Raw genomic sequence first — 24,710 nt, forward strand, 5'->3', positions numbered from 1 at the left:
CACTGAGATAAAAGTGACACAGTGCTTAGATGTACCCAAACTGCCTCGTATTGACATTTTTTTAGTTTGCTACATGATCAGCCAAATCTCCAAGTTGTCAAGTTGGAGACAATAATGAAATGAATCAAATTGTGTGGAAGAACCTGTTCAACAACATAAAGCTAGCAATGTGGAAAGGTTCCATGGTGTAATGGTGAGCACTCTGGACTCTGAATCCAGCGATCCGAGTTCAAATCTCGGTGGGACCTACTGTTGGCAGGTTGTAGCTTTTCTCGATACAATGATTGACTCGGTTACTCCACCAACTGGGAGACTCACAGTGGCATTGTCATGGAGCTCATCTTGTTCCAGAAACAGAATACTATGTGCACTAAACACTCATGACAAGTCTAAAAAAACTGAAACCGGCACAGAAATGAGGCCAAGCCTGCACGATGGTTTAAAATAAACACACTCTTAGCTAAGTATCCTTGCTGATCTCTGTCACATAATGCTAAAAACACATTTTGGGCATTCCATTCAAGTTTGGGCATGAAGTGCGATCCCAGACACAATCCCCAATTCCTCTTTTATAACCCTACCCTAGTTTTCAAGTGCTTCCTTATTTTTGTCATAAGGGTTAGTATTTGAAATATATTAAAAATAGTGTCTGTGTAACACTGTTCACTTTTCCAGTGCACACTTGCTTCATTTGGCAGCATCTGGAGATTCCCTGGTGTATAGGTAAGCACTCTGGACTATGAATCCAGCAATCTGAGTTCAAATCACGATGGGACCTGTTATACTGTAGAATAAATAAAACCAGCTGGACCTTTAAGCTGGCTTGCTGTTCTCAGGTTTTAATGTGCAATAAATGCAGGCAACTTTGGCAACAGTTCTTTCTCTTATGCTCCATTCAATGACTTTAGTACTCTACCAAATGAAGTGGTTCAATTAATATAATGCAATATTTGGATACTGGTTACCTTTTCTGGAGTTTGCTGAAAAACTGAATGTATATGTTAAAGCTCTATGAATTGATGTCTTGCCAGTAAAGGGCAGAAGAACACCAATACCAGCTGACAGGTGTGTAGTGTCTTAATCAACAAGCTCTTTTTTGCCTGAGACATACCATACTTCACGCATCCATCACTGATGGCCAGGGTAGCAATAAACCGATAAAGAGATAGGCTGATGACGAGTTTGCACATTTGATTTACAATAATTACGCCTAATCTAAATGCTGTCTTTGCGCATTTTTTTTGGAGTACCAAACCAAGCCAGTTCTGTTGTCAGGATGGCCGAGCGGTCTAAGGCGCTGCGTTAAGGTCGCAGTCTCTCCTGGAGGCGTGGGTTCAAATCCCACTTCTGACAAATGTTGTTTTTTAAGGACAACAGCTGACACTTGGAAAACACATTGGATCCATTCTTCCACATTCGTCAGAGGTGGGGAATCACCTAAGGTGTGTTCAATCAGACAGAAAGTGCAGAAGCAGTGGGTAAAGCACGGATAGCTGACAAGCAAGCAGGGCTGTGGAGCTCAAGGAGCATGGCTTTGGCACCCCTCTAGTTACGTATCAAAGGTAGTCTTTCATCTATGCCCTATAATCACTAATGAGAGTCTATTTGAGACTGACTCTATTGGCCAAATCCATAGATTTTCATGTTATACAAGTTACAGTGCATCTGGATAGATGCAATGAACATCACACACTGAGATAAAAGTGACACAGTGCTTAGATGTACCCGAACCGCCCCGTATTGACATTTTTTTAGTTTGCTACATGATCAGCCAAATCTTCAAGTTGTCAAGTTGGAGACAATAATGAAATGAATCAAATTGTGTGGAAGAACCTGTTCAACAACATAAAGCTAGCAATGTGGAAAGGTTCCATGGTGTAATGGTGAGCACTCTGGACTCTGAATCCAGCGATCCGAGTTCAAATCTCGGTGGGACCTACTGTTGGCAGGTTGTAGCTTTTCTCGATGCAATGATTGACTCGGTTACTCCACCAACTGGGAGACTCACAGTGGGATTGTCATGGAGCTCATCTTGTTCCAGAAACAGAATACTATGTGCACTAAACACTCATGACAAGTCTAAAAAAACTGAAACCGGCACAGAAATGAGGCCAAGCCTGCACGATGGTTTAAAATAAACACACTCTTAGCTAAGTATCCTTGCTGATCTCTGTCACATAATGCTAAAAACACATTTTGGGCATTCCATTCAAGTTTGGGCATGAAGTGCGATGCCAGACACAATCCCCAATTCCTCTTTTATAACCCTACCCTAGTTTTCAAGTGCTTCCTTATTTTTGTCATAAGGGTTAGTATTTGAAATATATTAAAACTAGTGTCTGTGTAACACTGTTCACTTTTCCTGTGCACACTTGCTTCATTTGGCAGCATCTGGAGATTCCCTGGTGTATAGGTAAGCACTCTGGACTATGAATCCAGCAATCTGAGTTCAAATCAGGATGGGACCTGTTATAGTGTAGAATGAATAAAACCAGCTGGACCTTTAAGCTGGCTTGCTGTTCTCAGGTTTTAATGTGCAATAAATGCAGGCAACTTTGGCAACAGTTCTTTCTCTTATGCTCCATTCATTGACTCTAGTACTCTACCAAATGACGTGGTTCAATTAATATAATGCAATATTTGGATACTGGTTACCTTTTCTGGAGTTTGCTGAAAAACTGAATGTATATGTTAAAGCTCTATGAATTGATGTCTTGCCAGTAAAGGGCAGAACAACACCAATACCAGCTGACAGGTGTGTAGTGGCTTAATCAACAAGCTCTTTTTTGCCTGAGACATACCATACTTCACGCATCCATCACTGATGGCCAGGGTAGCAAGTCAAGTCAAGTCAAGTCAAGTGGCTTTTATTGTCATTTCTACTATACACAGTGGTACACAGTACACAGTAGAAACGAGATAACGTTTCTCCAAGAACCAAGGTGCTACAAACAACACAAGCTATAATAAAGTGCATCGAGTGCAACCAAGTGCAAACAGTGCAGACGAAAAAACAGTACAGACGGACAGTGTAGACAGACAACACAAGTAACACAGGACAGGACACAAGACACAAGACCCAAGACAGTGCCGACCAGTAAACCTACTGTATACTATTTTACAGTACAGTACAGTTCAGTTAAGTGTGCTAGGGGTGTTAAAAAAAAGAGCAGCATGTAAACGGTATAGTGCATTTAAATGTCCAGCATGTAAAAAAAGTGCAATTGCATTGGAATGTGCAAAAAAAAAAACAGCAGGTAAACAGTGTAGTGCAGTAAATGTAGAATGATAAAAGTAAATAAATAATAAATAAGTGGTGGTGGAATGAGATGAGTAGTGAGTGATGAGAATGTGCTGAGTTCGGTTTGCAGTGTGTTTAAGTTCTATTTCAGTTCTGTGTGTTGAGGAGCCTGATGGCTTGTGGGAAAAAACTGTTGCATAGTCTGGATGTGGTGGCCCGAATGCTTCGGAACCTCTTTCCTGATGGCAGGAGTGTGAAGAGTGTGTGTGATGGGTGTGTGGGGTCGTCCACAATGCTGTTGGCTTTGCGGATGCAGCGTGTGGTGTAAATGTGCATGATAGAGGGCAGAGAGACTCCGATGATCTTCTCAGCTGTCCTCACTATCCTCTGTAGGGTCTTGCGATCCGCGACGGTGCAGTTCCCAAACCAGGCAGTGATGCAGCTGCTCAGGATGCTCTCAATGGTCCCTCTGTAGAACATGGTCAGGATGGGGGGAGGGAGATGGGCTTTCCTCAGCCTTCTCAGGAAGTAGAGACGCTGCTGGGCCTTCTTGGTGATGGAGCTGGTGTTGACTGACCAGGTGAGGTTGTCCGCCAGATGAACACCAAGGAATTTGGTGCTCTTGACTATCTCCACTGAGGATCCATCGATGATCAATGGAGAATGGTCACCCTGTGCTCTCCTGAAGTCCACAACCATCTCTTTAGTTTTGTCAACGTTCAGAGACAGGTTGTTTGCTCCACACCAGGCTGTTAATCGTTGCACGTTGCACCTCCTCTCTGTAGGCTGACTCGTCGTTCTTGCTGATTAGACCCACCACGGTCGTGTCATCAGCAAACTTGACTATGTGGTTTGAGCTGTGCATTGCTACACAGTCGTGCGTCAGCAGAGTGAACAGCAGAGAGCTGAGCACAAAGCCCTGAGGGGCTCCAGTGCTCAGTGTGGTGGTGCTGGAGATGTTGTTCCCGATCCGGACTGACTGGGGTCTCCCAGTCAGGAAGTCCAGAATCCAGTTGCAACTTCAATAAACTGATAAAGAGATAGGCTGATGACGAGTTTGCACTTTTGATTTACAATAATTACGCCTAATCTAAATGCTGTCTTTGCGCATTTTTTTTGGAGTACCAAACCAAGCCTGTTCTGTTGTCAGGATGGCCGAGCGGTCTAAGGCGCTGCGTTAAGGTCGCAGTCTCTCCTGGAGGCGTGGGTTGGAATCCCACTTCTGACAAATGTTGTTTTTTAAGGACAACAGCTGACACTTGGAAAACACATTGGATCCATTCTTCCACATTCGTCAGAGGTAGGGAACCACCTATTCTCCAAGACTGCTTACCTGGATAAGGTGTGTTCAATCAGACAGAAAGTGCAGGAGCAATGGGTAAAGCACGGATAGCTGACAAGCAAGCAGGGCTGTGTAGCTCAAGGAGCATGGCTTTGGCACTCCACTAGTTACGTATCAAAGGTAGTCTTTCATCTATGCCCTATAATCACTAATGAGAGTCCATTTGAGACTGACTCTATTGGCCAAATCCATAGATTTTGATGTTATACAAGTTACATTGCATCTGGATAGATGCAATGAACATCACACACTGAGATAAAAGTGACACAGTGCTTAGATGTACCCAAACCGCCTCGTATTGACATTTTTTTAGTTTGCTACATGATCAGCCAAATCTCCAAGTTGTCAAGTTGGAGACAATAATGAAATGAATCAAATTGTGTGGAAGAACTTGTTCAACAACATTAAGCTAGCAATGTGGAAAGGTTCCATGGTGTAATGGTGAGCACTCTGGACTCTGAATCCAGCGATCCGAGTTCAAATCTCGGTGGGACCTACTGTTGGCAGGTTGTAGCTTTCCTCGATCCAATGAATGACTCGGTTACTCCACCAACTGGGAGACTCACAGTGGCATTGTCATGGAGCTCATCTTGTTCAAGAAACAGAATACTATGTGCACTAAACACTCATGACAATTCCAAAAAAACTGATACCGGCACAGAAATGACGCCAAGCCTGCACGATGGTTTAAAATAATAATCCTTGCTGATCTCTGTCACATAATGCTAAAAACACATTTTGGGCATGAAGTGCGATCCCACACACAATCCCCAATTCCTCTTTTATAACCCTACCCTAGTTTTCAAGTGCTTCCTTATTTTTGTCATAAGGGTTAGTATTTGAAATATATTAAAAATAGTGTCTGTGTAACACTGTTCACTTTTCCAGTGCACACTTGCTTCATTTGGCAGCATCTGGAGATTCCCTGGTGTATAGGTAAGCACTTTGGACTATGAATCCAGCAATCTGAGTTCAAATCACGATGGGACCTGTTATAGTGTAGAATGAATAAAACCAGCTGGACCTTTAAGCTGGCTTGCTGTTCTCAGGTTTTAATGTGCAATAAATGCAGGCAACTTTGGCAACTGTTCTTTCTCTTATGCTCCATTCAATGACTCTAGTACTCTACCAAATGACGTGGTTCAATTAATTTAATGCAATATTTGGATACTGTTTACCTTTTCTGGAGTTTGCTGAAAAACTGAATGTATATGTTAAAGCTCTGTGAATTGATGTCTTGCCAGTAAAGGGCAGAAGAACACCAATACCAGCTGACAGGTGTGTAGTGGCTTAATCAACAAGCTCTTTTTTGCCTGAGACATACCATACTTCACGCATCCATCACTGATGGCCAGGGTAGCAATAAACTGATAAAGAGATAGGCTGATGACGAATTTGCACATTTGATTTACAATAATTACGCCTAATCTAAATGCTGTCTTTGCACATTTTTTTTGGAGTACCAAACCAAGCCTGTTCTGTTGTCAGGATGGCCGAGCGGTCTAAGGCGCTGCGTTAAGGTCGCAGTCTCTCCTGGAGGCGTGGGTTCAAATCCCACTTCTGACAAATGTTGTTTTTTAAGGACAACAGCTGACACTTGGAAAACACATTGGATCCATTCTTCCACATTCGTCAGAGGTGGGGAACCACCTATTCTCCAAGACTGCTTACCTGGATAAGGTGTGTTCAATCAGACAGAAAGTGCAGGAGCAGTGGGTAAAGCACGGATAGCTGACAAGCAAGCAGGGCTGTGGAGCTCAAGGAGCATGGCTTTGGCACCCCTCTAGTTACGTATCAAAGGTAGTCTTTCATCTATGCCCTATAATCACTAATGAGAGTCCATTTGAGACTGACTCTATTGGCCAAATCCATAGATTTTGATGTTATACAAGTTACAGTGCATCTGGATAGATGCAATGAATATCACACACTGAGATAAAAGTGACACAGTGCTTAGATGTACCCAAACCGCCTTGTATTGACATTTTTTTAGTTTGCTACATGATCAGCCAAATCTCCAAGTTGTCAAGTTGGAGACAATAATGAAATGAATCAAATTGTGTGGAAGAACCTGTTCAACAACATTAAGCTAGCAATGTGGAAAGGTTCCATGGTGTAATGGTGAGCACTCTGGACTCTGAATCCAGCGATCCGAGTTCAAATCTCGGTGGGACCTACTGTTGGCAGGTTGTAGCTTTTCTCAATGCAATGAGTGACTCAGTTACTCCACCAACTGGGAGACTCACAGTGGCATTGTCATGGAGCTCATCTTGTTCCAGAAACAGAATACTATGTGCACTAAACACTCATGACAAGTCTAAAAAAACTGATACCGGCACAGAAATGAGGCCAAGCCTGCACAATGGTTTAAAATAAACACACTCTTAGCTAAATATCCTTGCTGAATTCTGTCACATAATGCTAAAAACACATTTTGGGCATGAAGTGCGATCCCAGACACAATCCCCAATTCCTCTTTTATAACCCTACCCTAGTTTTCAAGTGCTTCCTTATTTTTGTCATAAGGGTTAGTATTTGAAATATATTAAAACTAGTGTCTGTGTAACACTGTTCACTTTTCCAGTGCACACTTGCTTCATTTGGCAGCATCTGGAGATTCCCTGGTGTATAGGTAAGCACTCTGGACTATGAATCCAGCAATCTGAGTTCAAATCACGGTGGGACCTGTTATAGTGTAGAATGAATAAAACCAGCTGGACCTTTAAGCTGGCTTGCTGTTCTCAGGTTTTAATGTGCAATAAATGCAGGCAACTTTGGCAACTGTTCTTTCTCTTATGCTCCATTCAATGACTCTAGTACTCTACCAAATGACGTGGTTCAATTAATTTAATGCAATATTTGGATACTGTTTACCTTTTCTGGAGTTTGCTGAAAAACTGAATGTATATGTTAAAGCTCTATGAATTGATGTCTTGCCAGTAAAGGGCAGAAGAACACCAATACCAGCTGACAGGTGTGTAGTGGCTTAATCAACAAGCTCTTTTTTGCCTGAGACATACCATACTTCACGCATCCATCACTGATGGCCAGGGTAGCAATAAACTGATAAAGAGATAGGCTGATGACGAATTTGCACATTTGATTTACAATAATTACGCCTAATCTAAATGCTGTCTTTGCACATTTTTTTTGGAGTACCAAACCAAGCCTGTTCTGTTGTCAGGATGGCCGAGCGGTCTAAGGCGCTGCGTTAAGGTCGCAGTCTCTCCTGGAGGCGTGGGTTCAAATCCCACTTCTGACAAATGTTGTTTTTTAAGGACAACAGCTGACACTTGGAAAACACATTGGATCCATTCTTCCACATTCGTCAGAGGTGGGGAACCACCTATTCTCCAAGACTGCTTACCTGGATAAGGTGTGTTCAATCAGACAGAAAGTGCAGAAGCAGTGGGTAAAGCACGGATAGCTGACAAGCAAGCAGGGCTGTGGAGCTCAAGGAGCATGGCTTTGGCACCCCTCTAGTTACGTATCAAAGGTAGTCTTTCATCTATGCCCTATAATCACTAATGAGAGTCCATTTGAGACTGACTCTATTGGCCAAATCCATAGATTTTGATGTTATACAAGTTACAGTGCATCTGGATAGATGCAATGAATATCACACACTGAGATAAAAGTGACACAGTGCTTAGATGTACCCAAACCGCCTTGTATTGACATTTTTTTAGTTTGCTACATGATCAGCCAAATCTCCAAGTTGTCAAGTTGGAGACAATAATGAAATGAATCAAATTGTGTGGAAGAACCTGTTCAACAACATTAAGCTAGCAATGTAGAAAGGTTCCATGGTGTAATGGTGAGCACTCTGGACTCTGAATCCAGCGATCCGAGTTCAAATCTCGGTGGGACCAAATGTTGGCAGGTTGTAGCTTTTCTCAATGCAATGAGTGACTCAGTTACTCCACCAACTGGGAGACTCACAGTGGCATTGTCATGGAGCTCATCTTCTTCCAGAAACAGAATACTATGTGCACTAAACACTCATGACAAGTCTAAAAAAACTGATACCGGCACAGAAATGAGGCCAAGCCTGCACAATGGTTTAAAATAAACACACTCTTAGCTAAATATCCTTGCTGAATTCTGTCACATAATGCTAAAAACACATTTTGGGCATGAAGTGCGATCCCAGACACAATCCCCAATTCCTCTTTTATAACCCTACCCTAGTTTTCAAGTGCTTTCTTATTTTTGTCATAAGGGTTAGTATTTGAAATATATTAAAACTAGTGTCTGTGTAACACTGTTCACTTTTCCAGTGCACACTTGCTTCATTTGGCAGCATCTGGAGATTCCCTGGTGTATAGGTAAGCACTCTGGACTATGAATCCAGCAATCTGAGTTAAAAACAGGGTGGGACCTGTTATAGTGTACAATGAATAAAACCAGCTGGACCTTTAAGCTGGCTTGCTGTTCTCAGGTTTTAATGTGCAATAAATGCAGGCAACTTTGGCAACTGTTCTTTCTCTTATGCTCCATTCAATGACTCTAGTACTCTACCAAATGACGTGGTTCAATTAATTTAATGCAATATTTGGATACTGGGTACCTTTTCTGGAGTTTGCTGAAAAACTGAATGTATATGTTAAAGCTCTATGAATTGATGTCTTGCCAGTAAAGGGCAGAAGAACACCAATACCAGCTGACAGGTGTGTAGTGGCTTAATCAACAAGCACTTTTTTGCCTGAGACATACCATACTTCACGCATCCATCACTGATGGCCAGGGTAGCAATAAACTGATAAAGAGATAGGCTGATGACGAGTTTGCACATTTGATTTACAATAATTACGCCTAATCTAAATGCTGTCTTTGCGCATTTTTTTTGGAGTACCGAACCAAGCCTGTTCTGTTGTCAGGATGGCCGAGCGGTCTAAGGTGCTGCGTTAAGATTGCAGTCTCTCCTGGAGGCGTGGGTTCGAATCCCACTTCTGACAAATGTTGTTTTTTAAGTACAACAGCTGACACTTGGAAAACACATTGGATCCATTCTTCCACATTCGTCAGAGGTGGGGAACCACCTATTCTCCAAGACTGCTTACCTGGATAAGGTGTGTTCAATCAGACAGAAAGTGCAGGAGCAGTGGCTAAAGCACGGATAGCTGACAAGCAAGCAGGGCTGTGGAGCTCAAGGAGCATGGCTTTGGCACCCCACTAGTTACGTATCAAAGGTAGTCTTTCATCTATGCCCTATAATCACTAATGAGAGTCCATTTGAGACTGACTCTATCGGCACAGAAATGAGGCCAAGCCTGCACAATGGTTTAAAATAAACACACTCTTAGCTAAATATCCTTGCTGATTTCTGTCACATAATGCTAAAAACACATTTTGGGCATGAAGTGCGATCCCAGACACAATCCCCAATTCCTCTTTTATAACCCTACCCTAGTTTTCAAGTGCTTCCTTATTTTTGTCATAAGGGTTAGTATTTGAAATATATTAAAACTAGTGTCTGTGTAACACTGTTCAATTTTCCAGTGCACACTTGCTTCATTTGGAAGCATCTGGAGATTCCCTGGTGTATAGGTAAGCACTCTGGACTATGAATCCAGCAATCTGAGTTCAAATCACGGTGGGACCTGTTATAGTGTAGAATGAATAAAACCAGCTGGACCTTTAAGCTGGCTTGCTGTTCTCAGGTTTTAATGTGCAATAAATGCAGGCAACTTTGGCAACTGTTCTTTCTCTTATGCTCCATTCAATGACTCTAGTACTCTACCAAATGACGTGGTTCAATTAATTTAATGCAATATTTGGATACTGGGTACCTTTTCTGGAGTTTGCTGAAAAACTGAATGTATATGTTAAAGCTCTATGAATTGATGTCTTGCCAGTAAAGGGCAGAAGAACACCAATACCAGCTGACAGGTGTGTAGTGGCTTAATCAACAAGCACTTTTTTGCCTGAGACATACCATACTTCACGCATCCATCACTGATGGCCAGGGTAGCAATAAACTGATAAAGAGATAGGCTGATGACGAGTTTGCACATTTGATTTACAATAATTACGCCTAATCTAAATGCTGTCTTTGCGCATTTTTTTCGGAGTACCGAACCAAGCCTGTTCTGTTGTCAGGATGGCCGAGCGGTCTAAGGTGCTGCGTTAAGATTGCAGTCTCTCCTGGAGGCGTGGGTTCGAATCCCACTTCTGACAAATGTTGTTTTTTAAGTACAACAGCTGACACTTGGAAAACACATTGGATCCATTCTTCCACATTCGTCAGAGGTGGGGAACCACCTATTGTCCAAGACTGCTTACCTGGATAAGGTGTGTTCAATCAGACAGAAAGTGCAGGAGCAGTGGCTAAAGCACGGATAGCTGACAAGCAAGCAGGGCTGTGGAGCTCAAGGAGCATGGCTTTGGCACCCCACTAGTTACGTATCAAAGGTAGTCTTTCATCTATGCCCTATAATCACTAATGAGAGTCCATTTGAGACTGACTCTATTGGCCAAATCCATAGATTTTGATGTTATACAAGTTACATTGCATCTGGATAGATGCAATGAACATCACACACTGAGATAAAAGTGACACAGTGCTTAGATGTACCCAAACCGCCTTGTATTGACATTTTTTTAGTTTGCTACATGATCAGCCAAATCTCCAAGTTGTCAAGTTGGAGACAATAATGAAATGAATCAAATTGTGTGGAAGAACCTGTTCAACAACATTAAGCTCGCAATGTGGAAAGGTTCCATGGTGTAAAGGTGAGCACTCTGGACTCTGAATCCAGCGATCCGAGTTCAAATCTTGGTGGGACCTACTGTTGGACGGTTGTAGCTTTTCTTGATGCAATGAGTGACTCGGTTACTCCACCAACTGGGAGACTCACAGTGGCATTGTCATGGAGCTCACCTTGTTCCAGAAACAGAATACTATGTGCACTAAACACTCATGACAAGTCTAAACAAACTGATACCGGCACAGAAATGAGGCCAAGCCTGCACGATGGTTTAAAATAAACACACTCTTAGCTAAGTATCCTTGTTGATCTCTGTCACATAATGCTAAAAACACATTTTGGGCATTCCATTCAAGTTTGGGCATGAAGTGCGATCCCAGACACAATCCCCAATTCCTCTTTTATAACCCTACCCTAGTTTTCAAGTGCTTCCTTATTTTTGTCATAAGGGTTAGTATTTGAAATATATTAAAACTAGCGTCTGTGTAACACTGTTCACTTTTCCAGTGCACACTTGCTTCATTTGGCAGCATCTGGAGATTCCCTGGTGTATAGGTAAGCACTCTGGACTATGAATCCAGCAATCTGAGTTCAAATCACGATGGGACCTGTTATAGTGTAGAATGAATAAAACCAGCTGGACCTTTAAGCTGGCTTGCTGTTCTCAGGTTTTAATGTGCAATAAATGCAGGCAACTTTGGCAACAGTTCTTTCTCTTATGCTCCATTCAATGACTTTAGTACTCTACCAAATGCCGTGGTTCAATTAATATAATGCAATATTTGGATACTGTTTACCTTTTCTGGAGTTTGCTGAAAAACTGAATGTATATGTTAAAGCTCTATGAATTGATGTCTTGCCAGTAAAGGGCAGAAGAACACCAATACCAGCTGACAGGTGTGTAGTGGCTTAATCAACAAGCTCTTTTTTGCCTGAGACATACCATACTTCACGCATCCATCACTGATGGCCAGGGTAGCAATAAACTGATAAAGAGATAGGCTGATGACGAGTTTGCACATTTGATTTACAATAATTACGCCTAATCTAAATGCTGTCTTTGCGCATTTTTTTTTGGAGTACCAAACCAAGCCTGTTCTGTTGTCAGGATGGCCGAGCGGTCTAAGGCGCTGCGTTAAGGTCGCAGTCTCTCCTGGAGGCGTGGGTTCAAATCCCACTTCTGACAAATGTTGTTTTTTAAGGACAACAGCTGACACTTGGAAAACACATTGGATCCATTCTTCCACATTCGTCAGAGGTGGGGAACCACCTATTCTCCAAGACTGCTTACCTGGATAAGGTGTGTTCAATCAGACAGAAAGTGCAGGAGCAGTGGGTAAAGCACGGATAGCTGACAAGCAAGCAGGGCTGTGGAGCTCAAGGAGCATGGCTTTGGCACCCCACTAGTTACGTATCAAAGGTAGTCTTTCATCTATGCCCTATAATCACTAATGAGAGTCCATTTGAGACTGACTCTATTCGCCAAATCCATAGATTTTGATGTTATACAAGTTACATTGCATCTGGATAGATGCAATGAACATCACACACTGAGATAAAAGTGACACAGTGCTTAGATGTACCCAAACCGCCTTGTATTGACATTTTATTAGTTTGCTACATGATCAGCCAAATCTCCAAGTTGTCAAGTTGGAGACAATAATGAAATGAATCAAATTGTGTGGAAGAACCTGTTCAACAACATTAAGCTAGCAATGTGGAAAGGTTCCATGGTATAATGGTGAGCACTCTGGACTCTGAATCCAGCGATCCGAGTTCAAAGCTCGGTGGGACCTACTGTTGGCAGGTTGTAGCTTTTCTCGATGCAATGAGTGACTCGGTTACTCCACCAACTGGGAGACTCACAGTGGCATTGTCATGGAGCTCATCTTGTTCCAGAAACAGAATACTATGTGCACTAAACACTCATGACAAGTCTAAAAAAACTGATACCGGCACAGAAATGAGGCCAAGCCTGCACGATGGTTTAAAATGAACACACTCTTAGCTAAATATCCTTGCTGATCTCTGTCACATAATGCTAAAAAAACATTTTGGGCATGAAGTGCGATCCCAGACACAATCCCCAATTCCTCTTTTATAACCCTACCCTAGTTTTCAAGTGCTTCCTTATTTTTGTCATAAGGGTTAGTATTTGAAATATATTAAAACTAGTGTCTGTGTAACACTGTTCACTTTTCCAGTGCACACTTGCTTCATTTGGCAGCATCTGGAGATTCCCTGGTGTATAGGTAAGCACTCTGGACTATGAATCCAGCAATCTGAGTTCAAATCAGGGTGGGACCTGTTATAGTGTAGAATGAATAAAACCAGCTGGACCTTTAAGCTGGCTTGCTGTTCTCAGGTTTTAATGTGCAATAAATGCAGGCAACTTTGGCAACTGTTCTTTCTCTTATGCTCCATTCAATGACTCTAGTACTCTACCAAATGACGTGGTTCAATTAATTTAATGCAATATTTGGATACTGGGTACCTTTTCTGGAGTTTGCTGAAAAACTGAATGTATATGTTAAAGCTCTATGAATTGATGTCTTGCCAGTATAGGGCAGAAGAACACCAATACCAGCTGACAGGTGTGTAGTGGCTTAATCAACAAGCACTTTTTTGCCTGAGACATACCATACTTCACGCATCCATCACTGATGGCCAGGGTAGCAATAAACTGATAAAGAGATAGGCTGATGACGAGTTTGCACATTTGATTTACAATAATTACGCCTAATCTAAATGCTGTCTTTGCGCATTTTTTTCGGAGTACCGAACCAAGCCTGTTCTGTTGTCAGGATGGCCGAGCGGTCTAAGGCGCTGCGTTAAGGTTGCAGTCTCTCCTGGAGGCGTGGGTTCGAATCCCACTTCTGACAAATGTTGTTTTTTAAGTACAACAGCTGACACTTGGAAAACACATTGGATCCATTCTTCCACATTCGTCAGAGGTGGGGAACCACCCATTCTCCAAGACTGCTTACCTGGATAAGGTGTGTTCAATCAGACAGAAAGTGCAGGAGCAGTGGGTAAAGCACGGATAGCTGACAAGCAAGCAGGGCTGTAGAGCTCAAGGAGCATGGCTTTGGCACCCCTCTAGTTACGTATCAAAGGTAGTCTTTCATCTATGCCCTATAATCACTAATGAGAGTCCATTTGAGACTGACTCTATTGGCCAAATCCATAGATTTTGATGTTATACAAGTTACAGTGCATCTGGATAGATGCAATGAATATCACACACTGAGATAAAAGTGACACAGTGCTTAGATGTACCCAAACCGCCTTGTATTGACATTTTTTTAGTTTGCTACATGATCAGCCAAATCTCCAAGTTGTCAAGTTGGAGACAATAATGAAATGAATCAAATTGTGTGGAAGAACCTGTTCAACAACATTAAGCTAGCAATGTGGAAAGGTTCCATGGTGTAATGGTGAGCACTCTGGACTCTGAATCCAGCGATCCGAGTTCAAATCTCGGTGGGACCTACTGTTGGCAGGTTGTAGCTTTTCTCAATGCAATGAGTGACTCAGTTACTCCACCAACTGGGAGACTCACAGTGGCATTGTCATGGAGCTCATCTTGTTCCAGAAACAGAATACTATGTGCACTAAACACTCATGACAAGTCTAAAAAAACTGATACCGGCACAGAAATGAGGCCAAGCCTGCACAATGGTTTAAAATAAACACACTCTTAGCTAAATATCCTTGCTGAATTCTGTCACATAATGCTAAAAACACATTTTGGGCATGAAGTGCGATCCCAGACACAATCCCCAATTCCTCTTTTATAACCCTACCCTAGTTTTCAAGTGCTTCCTTATTTTTGTCATAAGGGTTAGTATTTGAAATATATTAAAACTAGTGTCTGTGTAACACTGTTCACTTTTCCAGTGCACACTTGCTTCATTTGGCAGCATCTGGAGATTCCCTGGTGTATAGGTAAGCACTCTGGACTATGAATCCAGCAATCTGAGTTCAAATCACGGTGGGACCTGTTATAGTGTAGAATGAATAAAACCAGCTGGACCTTTAAGCTGGCTTGCTGTTCTCAGGTTTTAATGTGCAATAAATGCAGGCAACTTTGGCAACTGTTCTTTCTCTTATGCTCCATTCATTGACTCTAGTACTCTACCAAATGACGTGGTTCAATTAATTTAATGCAATATTTGGATACTGTTTACCTTTTCTGGAGTTTGCTGAAAAACTGAATGTATATGTTAAAGCTCTATGAATTGATGTCTTGCCAGTAAAGGGCAGAAGAACACCAATACCAGCTGACAGGTGTGTAGTGGCTTAATCAACAAGCTCTTTTTTGCCTGAGACATACCATACTTCACGCATCCATCACTGATGGCCAGGGTAGCAATAAACTGATAAAGAGATAGGCTGATGACGAGTTTGCACATTTGATTTACAATAATTACGCCTAATCTAAATGCTGTCTTTGCGCATTTTTTTCGGAGTACCAAACCAAGCCTGTTCTGTTGTCAGGATGGCCGAGCGGTCTAAGGCGCTGCGTTAAGGTCGCAGTCTCTCCTGGAGGCGTGGGTTCGAATCCCACTTCTGACAAATGTTGTTTTTTAAGGACAACAGCTGACACTTGGAAAACACATTGGATCCATTCTTCCACATTCGTCAGAGGTGGGGAACCACCTATTCTCCAAGACTGCTTACCTGGATAAGGTGTGTTCAATCAGACAGAAAGTGCAGGAGCAGTGGGTAAAGCACGGATAGCTGACAAGCAAGCAGGGTTGTGGAGCTCAAGGAGCATGGCTTTGGCACCCCTCTAGTTACGTATCAAAGGTAGTCTTTCATCTATGCCCTATAATCACTAATGAGAGTCCATTTGAGACTGACTCTATTGGCCAAATCCATAGATTTTGATGTTATACAAGTTACAGTGCATCTGGATAGATGCAATGAATATCACACACTGAGATAAAAGTGACACAGTGCTTAGATGTACCCAAACCGCCTAATATTGACATTTTTTTAGTTTGCTACATGATCAGCCAAATCTCCAAGTTGTCAATTTGGAGACAATAATGAAATGAATCAAATTGTGTGGAAGAACCTGTTCAACAACATTAAGCTAGCAATGTGGAAAGGTTCCGTGGTGTAATGGTGAGCACTCTGGACTCTGAATCCAGCGATCCGAGTTCAAATCTCGGTGGGACCTACTGTTCTCGATGAAATGAGTGACTCGGTTACTCCACCAACTGGGAGACTCACAGTGGCATTGTCATGGAGCTCATCTTGTTCCAGAAACAGAATACTATGTGCACTAAACACTCATGACAAGTCTAAAAAAACTTATACCGGCACAGAAATGAGGCCAAGCCTGCACGATGGTTTAAAATAAACACACTCTTAGCTAAGTATCCTTGCTGATCTCTGTCACATAATGCTAAAAACACATTTTGGGCATTCCATTCAAGTTTGGGCATGAAGTGCGATCCCAGACACAATCCCCAATTCCTCTTTTATAACCCTACCCTAGTTTTCAAGTGCTTCCTTATTTTTGTCATAAGGGTTAGTATTTGAAATATATTAAAAATAGTGTCTGTGTAACACTGTTCACTTTTCCAGTGCACACTTGCTTCATTTGGCAGCATCTGGAGATTCCCTGGTGTATAGGTAAGCACTCTGGACTATGAATCCAGCAATCTGAGTTCAAATCACGATGGGACCTGTTATACTGTAGAATAAATAAAACCAGCTGGACCTTTAAGCTGGCTTGCTGTTCTCAGGTTTTAATGTGCAATAAATGCAGGCAACTTTGGCAACAGTTCTTTCTCTTATGCTCCATTCAATGACTTTAGTACTCTACCAAATGAAGTGGTTCAATTAATATAATGCAATATTTGGATACTGGTTACCTTTTCTGGAGTTTGCTGAAAAACTGAATGTATATGTTAAAGCTCTATGAATTGATGTCTTGCCAGTAAAGGGCAGAAGAACACCAATACCAGCTGACAGGTGTGTAGTGTCTTAATCAACAAGCTCTTTTTTGCCTGAGACATACCATACTTCACGCATCCATCACTGATGGCCAGGGTAGCAATAAACCGATAAAGAGATAGGCTGATGACGAGTTTGCACATTTGATTTACAATAATTACGCCTAATCTAAATGCTGTCTTTGCGCATTTTTTTTGGAGTACCAAACCAAGCCTGTTCTGTTGTCAGGATGGCCGAGCGGTCTAAGGCGCTGCGTTAAGGTCGCAGTCTCTCCTGGAGGCGTGGGTTCAAATCCCACTTCTGACAAATGTTGTTTTTTATAGACAACAGCTGACACTTGGAAAAAACATTGGATCCATTCTTCCACATTCGTCAGAGGTGGGGAATCACCTAAGGTGTGTTCAATCAGACAGAAAGTGCAGAAGCAGTGGGTAAAGCACGGATAGCTGACAAGCAAGCAGGGCTGTGGAGCTCAAGGAGCATGGCTTTGGCACCCCTCTAGTTACGTATCAAAGGTAGTCTTTCATCTATGCCCTATAATCACTAATGAGAGTCTATTTGAGACTGACTCTATTGGCCAAATCCATAGATTTTCATGTTATACAAGTTACAGTGCATCTGGATAGATGCAATGAACATCACACACTGAGATAAAAGTGACACAGTGCTTAGATGTACCCAAACTGCCTCGTATTGACATTTTTTTAGTTTGCTACATGATCAGCCAAATCTCCAAGTTGTCAAGTTGGAGACAATAATGAAATGAATCAAATTGTGTGGAAGAACCTGTTCAACAACATAAAGCTAGCAATGTGGAAAGGTTCCATGGTGTAATGGTGAGCACTCTGGACTCTGAATCCAGCGATCCGAGTTCAAATCTCGGTGGGACCTACTGTTGGCAGGTTGTAGCTTTTCTCGATACAATGATTGACTCGGTTACTCCACCAACTGGGAGACTCACAGTGGCATTGTCATGGAGCTCATCTTGTTCCAGAAACAGAATACTATGTGCACTAAACACTCATGACAAGTCTAAAAAAACTGAAACCGGCACAGAAATGAGGCCAAGCCTGCACGATGGTTTAAAATAAACACACTCTTAGCTAAGTATCCTTGCTGATCTCTGTCACATAATGCTAAAAACACATTTTGGGCATTCCATTCAAGTTTGGGCATGAAGTGCGATCCCAGACACAATCCCCAATTCCTCTTTTATAACCCTACCCTAGTTTTCAAGTGCTTCCTTATTTTTGTCATAAGGGTTAGTATTTGAAATATATTAAAAATAGTGTCTGTGTAACACTGTTCACTTTTCCAGTGCACACTTGCTTCATTTGGCAGCATCTGGAGATTCCCTGGTGTATAGGTAAGCACTCTGGACTATGAATCCAGCAATCTGAGTTCAAATCACGATGGGACCTGTTATACTGTAGAATAAATAAAACCAGCTGGACCTTTAAGCTGGCTTGCTGTTCTCAGGTTTTAATGTGCAATAAATGCAGGCAACTTTGGCAACAGTTCTTTCTCTTATGCTCCATTCAATGACTTTAGTACTCTACCAAATGAAGTGGTTCAATTAATATAATGCAATATTTGGATACTGGTTACCTTTTCTGGAGTTTGCTGAAAAACTGAATGTATATGTTAAAGCTCTATGAATTGATGTCTTGCCAGTAAAGGGCAGAAGAACACCAATACCAGCTGACAGGTGTGTAGTGTCTTAATCAACAAGCTCTTTTTTGCCTGAGACATACCATACTTCACGCATCCATCACTGATGGCCAGGGTAGCAATAAACCGATAAAGAGATAGGCTGATGACGAGTTTGCACATTTGATTTACAATAATTACGCCTAATCTAAATGCTGTCTTTGCGCATTTTTTTTGGAGTACCAAACCAAGCCTGTTCTGTTGTCAGGATGGCCGAGCGGTCTAAGGCGCTGCGTTAAGGTCGCAGTCTCTCCTGGAGGCGTGGGTTCAAATCCCACTTCTGACAAATGTTGTTTTTTAAGGACAACAGCTGACACTTGGAAAACACATTGGATCCATTCTTCCACATTCGTCAGAGGTGGGGAATCACCTAAGGTGTGTTCAATCAGACAGAAAGTGCAGAAGCAGTGGGTAAAGCACGGATAGCTGACAAGCAAGCAGGGCTGTGGAGCTCAAGGAGCATGGCTTTGGCACCCCTCTAGTTACGTATCAAAGGTAGTCTTTCATCTATGCCCTATAATCACTAATGAGAGTCTATTTGAGACTGACTCTATTGGCCAAATCCATAGATTTTCATGTTATACAAGTTACAGTGCATCTGGATAGATGCAATGAACATCACACACTGAGATAAAAGTGACACAGTGCTTAGATGTACCCGAACCGCCCCGTATTGACATTTTTTTAGTTTGCTACATGATCAGCCAAATCTTCAAGTTGTCAAGTTGGAGACAATAATGAAATGAATCAAATTGTGTGGAAGAACCTGTTCAACAACATAAAGCTAGCAATGTGGAAAGGTTCCATGGTGTAATGGTGAGCACTCTGGACTCTGAATCCAGCGATCCGAGTTCAAATCTCGGTGGGACCTACTGTTGGCAGGTTGTAGCTTTTCTCGATGCAATGATTGACTCGGTTACTCCACCAACTGGGAGACTCACAGTGGGATTGTCATGGAGCTCATCTTGTTCCAGAAACAGAATACTATGTGCACTAAACACTCATGACAAGTCTAAAAAAACTGAAACCGGCACAGAAATGAGGCCAAGCCTGCACGATGGTTTAAAATAAACACACTCTTAGCTAAGTATCCTTGCTGATCTCTGTCACATAATGCTAAAAACACATTTTGGGCATTCCATTCAAGTTTGGGCATGAAGTGCGATGCCAGACACAATCCCCAATTCCTCTTTTATAACCCTACCCTAGTTTTCAAGTGCTTCCTTATTTTTGTCATAAGGGTTAGTATTTGAAATATATTAAAACTAGTGTCTGTGTAACACTGTTCACTTTTCCTGTGCACACTTGCTTCATTTGGCAGCATCTGGAGATTCCCTGGTGTATAGGTAAGCACTCTGGACTATGAATCCAGCAATCTGAGTTCAAATCAGGATGGGACCTGTTATAGTGTAGAATGAATAAAACCAGCTGGACCTTTAAGCTGGCTTGCTGTTCTCAGGTTTTAATGTGCAATAAATGCAGGCAACTTTGGCAACAGTTCTTTCTCTTATGCTCCATTCATTGACTCTAGTACTCTACCAAATGACGTGGTTCAATTAATATAATGCAATATTTGGATACTGGTTACCTTTTCTGGAGTTTGCTGAAAAACTGAATGTATATGTTAAAGCTCTATGAATTGATGTCTTGCCAGTAAAGGGCAGAACAACACCAATACCAGCTGACAGGTGTGTAGTGGCTTAATCAACAAGCTCTTTTTTGCCTGAGACATACCATACTTCACGCATCCATCACTGATGGCCAGGGTAGCAAGTCAAGTCAAGTCAAGTCAAGTGGCTTTTATTGTCATTTCTACTATACACAGTGGTACACAGTACACAGTAGAAACGAGATAACGTTTCTCCAAGAACCAAGGTGCTACAAACAACACAAGCTATAATAAAGTGCATCGAGTGCAACCAAGTGCAAACAGTGCAGACGAAAAAACAGTACAGACGGACAGTGTAGACAGACAACACAAGTAACACAGGACAGGACACAAGACACAAGACCCAAGACAGTGCCGACCAGTAAACCTACTGTATACTATTTTACAGTACAGTACAGTTCAGTTAAGTGTGCTAGGGGTGTTAAAAAAAAGAGCAGCATGTAAACGGTATAGTGCATTTAAATGTCCAGCATGTAAAAAAAGTGCAATTGCATTGGAATGTGCAAAAAAAAAAACAGCAGGTAAACAGTGTAGTGCAGTAAATGTAGAATGATAAAAGTAAATAAATAATAAATAAGTGGTGGTGGAATGAGATGAGTAGTGAGTGATGAGAATGTGCTGAGTTCGGTTTGCAGTGTGTTTAAGTTCTATTTCAGTTCTGTGTGTTGAGGAGCCTGATGGCTTGTGGGAAAAAACTGTTGCATAGTCTGGATGTGGTGGCCCGAATGCTTCGGAACCTCTTTCCTGATGGCAGGAGTGTGAAGAGTGTGTGTGATGGGTGTGTGGGGTCGTCCACAATGCTGTTGGCTTTGCGGATGCAGCGTGTGGTGTAAATGTGCATGATAGAGGGCAGAGAGACTCCGATGATCTTCTCAGCTGTCCTCACTATCCTCTGTAGGGTCTTGCGATCCGCGACGGTGCAGTTCCCAAACCAGGCAGTGATGCAGCTGCTCAGGATGCTCTCAATGGTCCCTCTGTAGAACATGGTCAGGATGGGGGGAGGGAGATGGGCTTTCCTCAGCCTTCTCAGGAAGTAGAGACGCTGCTGGGCCTTCTTGGTGATGGAGCTGGTGTTGACTGACCAGGTGAGGTTGTCCGCCAGATGAACACCAAGGAATTTGGTGCTCTTGACTATCTCCACTGAGGATCCATCGATGATCAATGGAGAATGGTCACCCTGTGCTCTCCTGAAGTCCACAACCATCTCTTTAGTTTTGTCAACGTTCAGAGACAGGTTGTTTGCTCCACACCAGGCTGTTAATCGTTGCACGTTGCACCTCCTCTCTGTAGGCTGACTCGTCGTTCTTGCTGATTAGACCCACCACGGTCGTGTCATCAGCAAACTTGACTATGTGGTTTGAGCTGTGCATTGCTACACAGTCGTGCGTCAGCAGAGTGAACAGCAGAGAGCTGAGCACAAAGCCCTGAGGGGCTCCAGTGCTCAGTGTGGTGGTGCTGGAGATGTTGTTCCCGATCCGGACTGACTGGGGTCTCCCAGTCAGGAAGTCCAGAATCCAGTTGCAACTTCAATAAACTGATAAAGAGATAGGCTGATGACGAGTTTGCACTTTTGATTTACAATAATTACGCCTAATCTAAATGCTGTCTTTGCGCATTTTTTTTGGAGTACCAAACCAAGCCTGTTCTGTTGTCAGGATGGCCGAGCGGTCTAAGGCGCTGCGTTAAGGTCGCAGTCTCTCCTGGAGGCGTGGGTTGGAATCCCACTTCTGACAAATGTTGTTTTTTAAGGACAACAGCTGACACTTGGAAAACACATTGGATCCATTCTTCCACATTCGTCAGAGGTAGGGAACCACCTATTCTCCAAGACTGCTTACCTGGATAAGGTGTGTTCAATCAGACAGAAAGTGCAGGAGCAATGGGTAAAGCACGGATAGCTGACAAGCAAGCAGGGCTGTGTAGCTCAAGGAGCATGGCTTTGGCACTCCACTAGTTACGTATCAAAGGTAGTCTTTCATCTATGCCCTATAATCACTAATGAGAGTCCATTTGAGACTGACTCTATTGGCCAAATCCATAGATTTTGATGTTATACAAGTTACATTGCATCTGGATAGATGCAATGAACATCACACACTGAGATAAAAGTGACACAGTGCTTAGATGTACCCAAACCGCCTCGTATTGACATTTTTTTAGTTTGCTACATGATCAGCCAAATCTCCAAGTTGTCAAGTTGGAGACAATAATGAAATGAATCAAATTGTGTGGAAGAACTTGTTCAACAACATTAAGCTAGCAATGTGGAAAGGTTCCATGGTGTAATGGTGAGCACTCTGGACTCTGAATCCAGCGATCCGAGTTCAAATCTCGGTGGGACCTACTGTTGGCAGGTTGTAGCTTTCCTCGATCCAATGAATGACTCGGTTACTCCACCAACTGGGAGACTCACAGTGGCATTGTCATGGAGCTCATCTTGTTCAAGAAACAGAATACTATGTGCACTAAACACTCATGACAATTCCAAAAAAACTGATACCGGCACAGAAATGACGCCAAGCCTGCACGATGGTTTAAAATAATAATCCTTGCTGATCTCTGTCACATAATGCTAAAAACACATTTTGGGCATGAAGTGCGATCCCACACACAATCCCCAATTCCTCTTTTATAACCCTACCCTAGTTTTCAAGTGCTTCCTTATTTTTGTCATAAGGGTTAGTATTTGAAATATATTAAAAATAGTGTCTGTGTAACACTGTTCACTTTTCCAGTGCACACTTGCTTCATTTGGCAGCATCTGGAGATTCCCTGGTGTATAGGTAAGCACTTTGGACTATGAATCCAGCAATCTGAGTTCAAATCACGATGGGACCTGTTATACTGTAGAATAAATAAAACCAGCTGGACCTTTAAGCTGGCTTGCTGTTCTCAGGTTTTAATGTGCAATAAATGCAGGCAACTTTGGCAACAGTTCTTTCTCTTATGCTCCATTCAATGACTTTAGTACTCTACCAAATGACGTGGTTCAATTAATATAATGCAATATTTGGATACTGGTTACCTTTTCTGGAGTTTGCTGAAAAACTGAATGTATATGTTAAAGCTCTGTGAATTGATGTCTTGCCAGTAAAGGGCAGAAGAACACCAATACCAGCTGACAGGTGTGTGGTGTCTTAATCAACAAGCTCTTTTTTGCCTGAGACATACCATACTTCACGCATCCATCACTAATGGCCAGGGTAGCAATAAACCGATAAAGAGATAGGCTGATGACGAGTTTGCACATTTGATTTACAATAATTACGCCTAATCTAAATGCTGTCTTTGCGCATTTTTTTTTGGAGTACCAAACCAAGCCTGTTCTGTTGTCAGGATGGCCGAGCGGTCTAAGGCGCTGCGTTAAGGTCGCAGTCTCTCCTGGAGGCGTGGGTTCAAATCCCACTTCTGACAAATGTTGTTTTTTAAGGACAACAGCTGACACTTGGAAAACACATTGGATCCATTCTTCCACATTCGTCAGAGGTGGGGAACCACCTATTCTCCAAGACTGCTTACCTGGATAAGGTGTGTTCAATCAGACAGAAAGTGCAGGAGCAGTGGGTAAAGCACGGATAGCTGACAAGCAAGCAGGGCTGTGGAGCTCAAGGAGCATGGCTTTGGCACCCCACTAGTTACGTATCAAAGGTAGTCTTTCATCTATGCCCTATAATCACTAATGAGAGTCCATTTGAGACTGACTCTATTGGCCAAATCCATAGATTTTGATGTTATACAAGTTACATTGCATCTGGATAGATGCAATGAACATCACACACTGAGATAAAAGTGACACAATGCTTAGATGTACCCAAACCGCCTTGTATTGACATTTTATTAGTTTGCTACATGATCAGCCAAATCTCCAAGTTGTCAAGTTGGAGACAATAATGAAACGAATCAAATTGTGTGGAAGAACCTGTTCAACAACATTAAGCTAGCAATGTGGAAAGGTTCCATGGTATAATGGTGAGCACTCTGGACTCTGAATACAGCGATCCGAGTTCAAAGCTCGGTGGGACCTACTGTTGGCAGGTTGTAGCTTTTCTCGATGCAATGAGTGACTCG

At 42.3% G+C, this 24,710-nt stretch overlaps 25 non-coding genes across 25 annotated transcripts; all 25 read left to right on the plus strand.

Annotated features, from left to right (window-relative positions):
* Nucleotides 1-176: 176 nt before the first annotated feature.
* Nucleotides 177-248, plus strand: trnaq-cug (transfer RNA glutamine (anticodon CUG)). The gene has a single exon. It is a non-coding gene; the product is annotated as a tRNA-Gln (tRNA).
* Nucleotides 249-1,270: 1,022 nt separating this feature from the next.
* On the plus strand, nucleotides 1,271-1,353 carry trnal-aag (transfer RNA leucine (anticodon AAG)). Its single transcript has one exon. It is a non-coding gene; the product is annotated as a tRNA-Leu (tRNA).
* Nucleotides 1,354-1,866: 513 nt separating this feature from the next.
* On the plus strand, nucleotides 1,867-1,938 carry trnaq-cug (transfer RNA glutamine (anticodon CUG)). The gene has a single exon. It is a non-coding gene; the product is annotated as a tRNA-Gln (tRNA).
* A 2,448-nt stretch (nucleotides 1,939-4,386) lies between these two features.
* Nucleotides 4,387-4,469, plus strand: trnal-aag (transfer RNA leucine (anticodon AAG)). The gene has a single exon. It is a non-coding gene; the product is annotated as a tRNA-Leu (tRNA).
* A 538-nt stretch (nucleotides 4,470-5,007) lies between these two features.
* On the plus strand, nucleotides 5,008-5,079 carry trnaq-cug (transfer RNA glutamine (anticodon CUG)). The gene has a single exon. It is a non-coding gene; the product is annotated as a tRNA-Gln (tRNA).
* A 987-nt stretch (nucleotides 5,080-6,066) lies between these two features.
* Nucleotides 6,067-6,149, plus strand: trnal-aag (transfer RNA leucine (anticodon AAG)). Its single transcript has one exon. It is a non-coding gene; the product is annotated as a tRNA-Leu (tRNA).
* A 538-nt stretch (nucleotides 6,150-6,687) lies between these two features.
* Nucleotides 6,688-6,759, plus strand: trnaq-cug (transfer RNA glutamine (anticodon CUG)). Its single transcript has one exon. It is a non-coding gene; the product is annotated as a tRNA-Gln (tRNA).
* A 1,003-nt stretch (nucleotides 6,760-7,762) lies between these two features.
* On the plus strand, nucleotides 7,763-7,845 carry trnal-aag (transfer RNA leucine (anticodon AAG)). Its single transcript has one exon. It is a non-coding gene; the product is annotated as a tRNA-Leu (tRNA).
* A 538-nt stretch (nucleotides 7,846-8,383) lies between these two features.
* trnaq-cug (transfer RNA glutamine (anticodon CUG)) lies at nucleotides 8,384-8,455 on the plus strand. Its single transcript has one exon. It is a non-coding gene; the product is annotated as a tRNA-Gln (tRNA).
* Nucleotides 8,456-9,458: 1,003 nt separating this feature from the next.
* On the plus strand, nucleotides 9,459-9,541 carry trnal-aag (transfer RNA leucine (anticodon AAG)). The gene has a single exon. It is a non-coding gene; the product is annotated as a tRNA-Leu (tRNA).
* Nucleotides 9,542-10,680: 1,139 nt separating this feature from the next.
* trnal-aag (transfer RNA leucine (anticodon AAG)) lies at nucleotides 10,681-10,763 on the plus strand. Its single transcript has one exon. It is a non-coding gene; the product is annotated as a tRNA-Leu (tRNA).
* Nucleotides 10,764-11,301: 538 nt separating this feature from the next.
* On the plus strand, nucleotides 11,302-11,373 carry trnaq-cug (transfer RNA glutamine (anticodon CUG)). The gene has a single exon. It is a non-coding gene; the product is annotated as a tRNA-Gln (tRNA).
* Nucleotides 11,374-12,396: 1,023 nt separating this feature from the next.
* Nucleotides 12,397-12,479, plus strand: trnal-aag (transfer RNA leucine (anticodon AAG)). Its single transcript has one exon. It is a non-coding gene; the product is annotated as a tRNA-Leu (tRNA).
* Nucleotides 12,480-13,017: 538 nt separating this feature from the next.
* Nucleotides 13,018-13,089, plus strand: trnaq-cug (transfer RNA glutamine (anticodon CUG)). The gene has a single exon. It is a non-coding gene; the product is annotated as a tRNA-Gln (tRNA).
* Nucleotides 13,090-14,092: 1,003 nt separating this feature from the next.
* trnal-aag (transfer RNA leucine (anticodon AAG)) lies at nucleotides 14,093-14,175 on the plus strand. The gene has a single exon. It is a non-coding gene; the product is annotated as a tRNA-Leu (tRNA).
* A 538-nt stretch (nucleotides 14,176-14,713) lies between these two features.
* On the plus strand, nucleotides 14,714-14,785 carry trnaq-cug (transfer RNA glutamine (anticodon CUG)). Its single transcript has one exon. It is a non-coding gene; the product is annotated as a tRNA-Gln (tRNA).
* A 1,003-nt stretch (nucleotides 14,786-15,788) lies between these two features.
* trnal-aag (transfer RNA leucine (anticodon AAG)) lies at nucleotides 15,789-15,871 on the plus strand. Its single transcript has one exon. It is a non-coding gene; the product is annotated as a tRNA-Leu (tRNA).
* A 538-nt stretch (nucleotides 15,872-16,409) lies between these two features.
* Nucleotides 16,410-16,481, plus strand: trnaq-cug (transfer RNA glutamine (anticodon CUG)). Its single transcript has one exon. It is a non-coding gene; the product is annotated as a tRNA-Gln (tRNA).
* Nucleotides 16,482-17,486: 1,005 nt separating this feature from the next.
* On the plus strand, nucleotides 17,487-17,569 carry trnal-aag (transfer RNA leucine (anticodon AAG)). Its single transcript has one exon. It is a non-coding gene; the product is annotated as a tRNA-Leu (tRNA).
* A 513-nt stretch (nucleotides 17,570-18,082) lies between these two features.
* On the plus strand, nucleotides 18,083-18,154 carry trnaq-cug (transfer RNA glutamine (anticodon CUG)). The gene has a single exon. It is a non-coding gene; the product is annotated as a tRNA-Gln (tRNA).
* Nucleotides 18,155-19,176: 1,022 nt separating this feature from the next.
* On the plus strand, nucleotides 19,177-19,259 carry trnal-aag (transfer RNA leucine (anticodon AAG)). Its single transcript has one exon. It is a non-coding gene; the product is annotated as a tRNA-Leu (tRNA).
* A 513-nt stretch (nucleotides 19,260-19,772) lies between these two features.
* Nucleotides 19,773-19,844, plus strand: trnaq-cug (transfer RNA glutamine (anticodon CUG)). Its single transcript has one exon. It is a non-coding gene; the product is annotated as a tRNA-Gln (tRNA).
* A 2,448-nt stretch (nucleotides 19,845-22,292) lies between these two features.
* Nucleotides 22,293-22,375, plus strand: trnal-aag (transfer RNA leucine (anticodon AAG)). Its single transcript has one exon. It is a non-coding gene; the product is annotated as a tRNA-Leu (tRNA).
* A 538-nt stretch (nucleotides 22,376-22,913) lies between these two features.
* Nucleotides 22,914-22,985, plus strand: trnaq-cug (transfer RNA glutamine (anticodon CUG)). Its single transcript has one exon. It is a non-coding gene; the product is annotated as a tRNA-Gln (tRNA).
* A 988-nt stretch (nucleotides 22,986-23,973) lies between these two features.
* On the plus strand, nucleotides 23,974-24,056 carry trnal-aag (transfer RNA leucine (anticodon AAG)). Its single transcript has one exon. It is a non-coding gene; the product is annotated as a tRNA-Leu (tRNA).
* The last annotated feature ends 654 nt before the right edge of the window (nucleotides 24,057-24,710 follow it).

The sequence above is a fragment of the Channa argus genome, unplaced genomic scaffold (genome assembly GCF_033026475.1).
Source record: "Channa argus isolate prfri unplaced genomic scaffold, Channa argus male v1.0 Contig031, whole genome shotgun sequence".
NCBI lineage: Eukaryota > Metazoa > Chordata > Actinopteri > Anabantiformes > Channidae > Channa > Channa argus.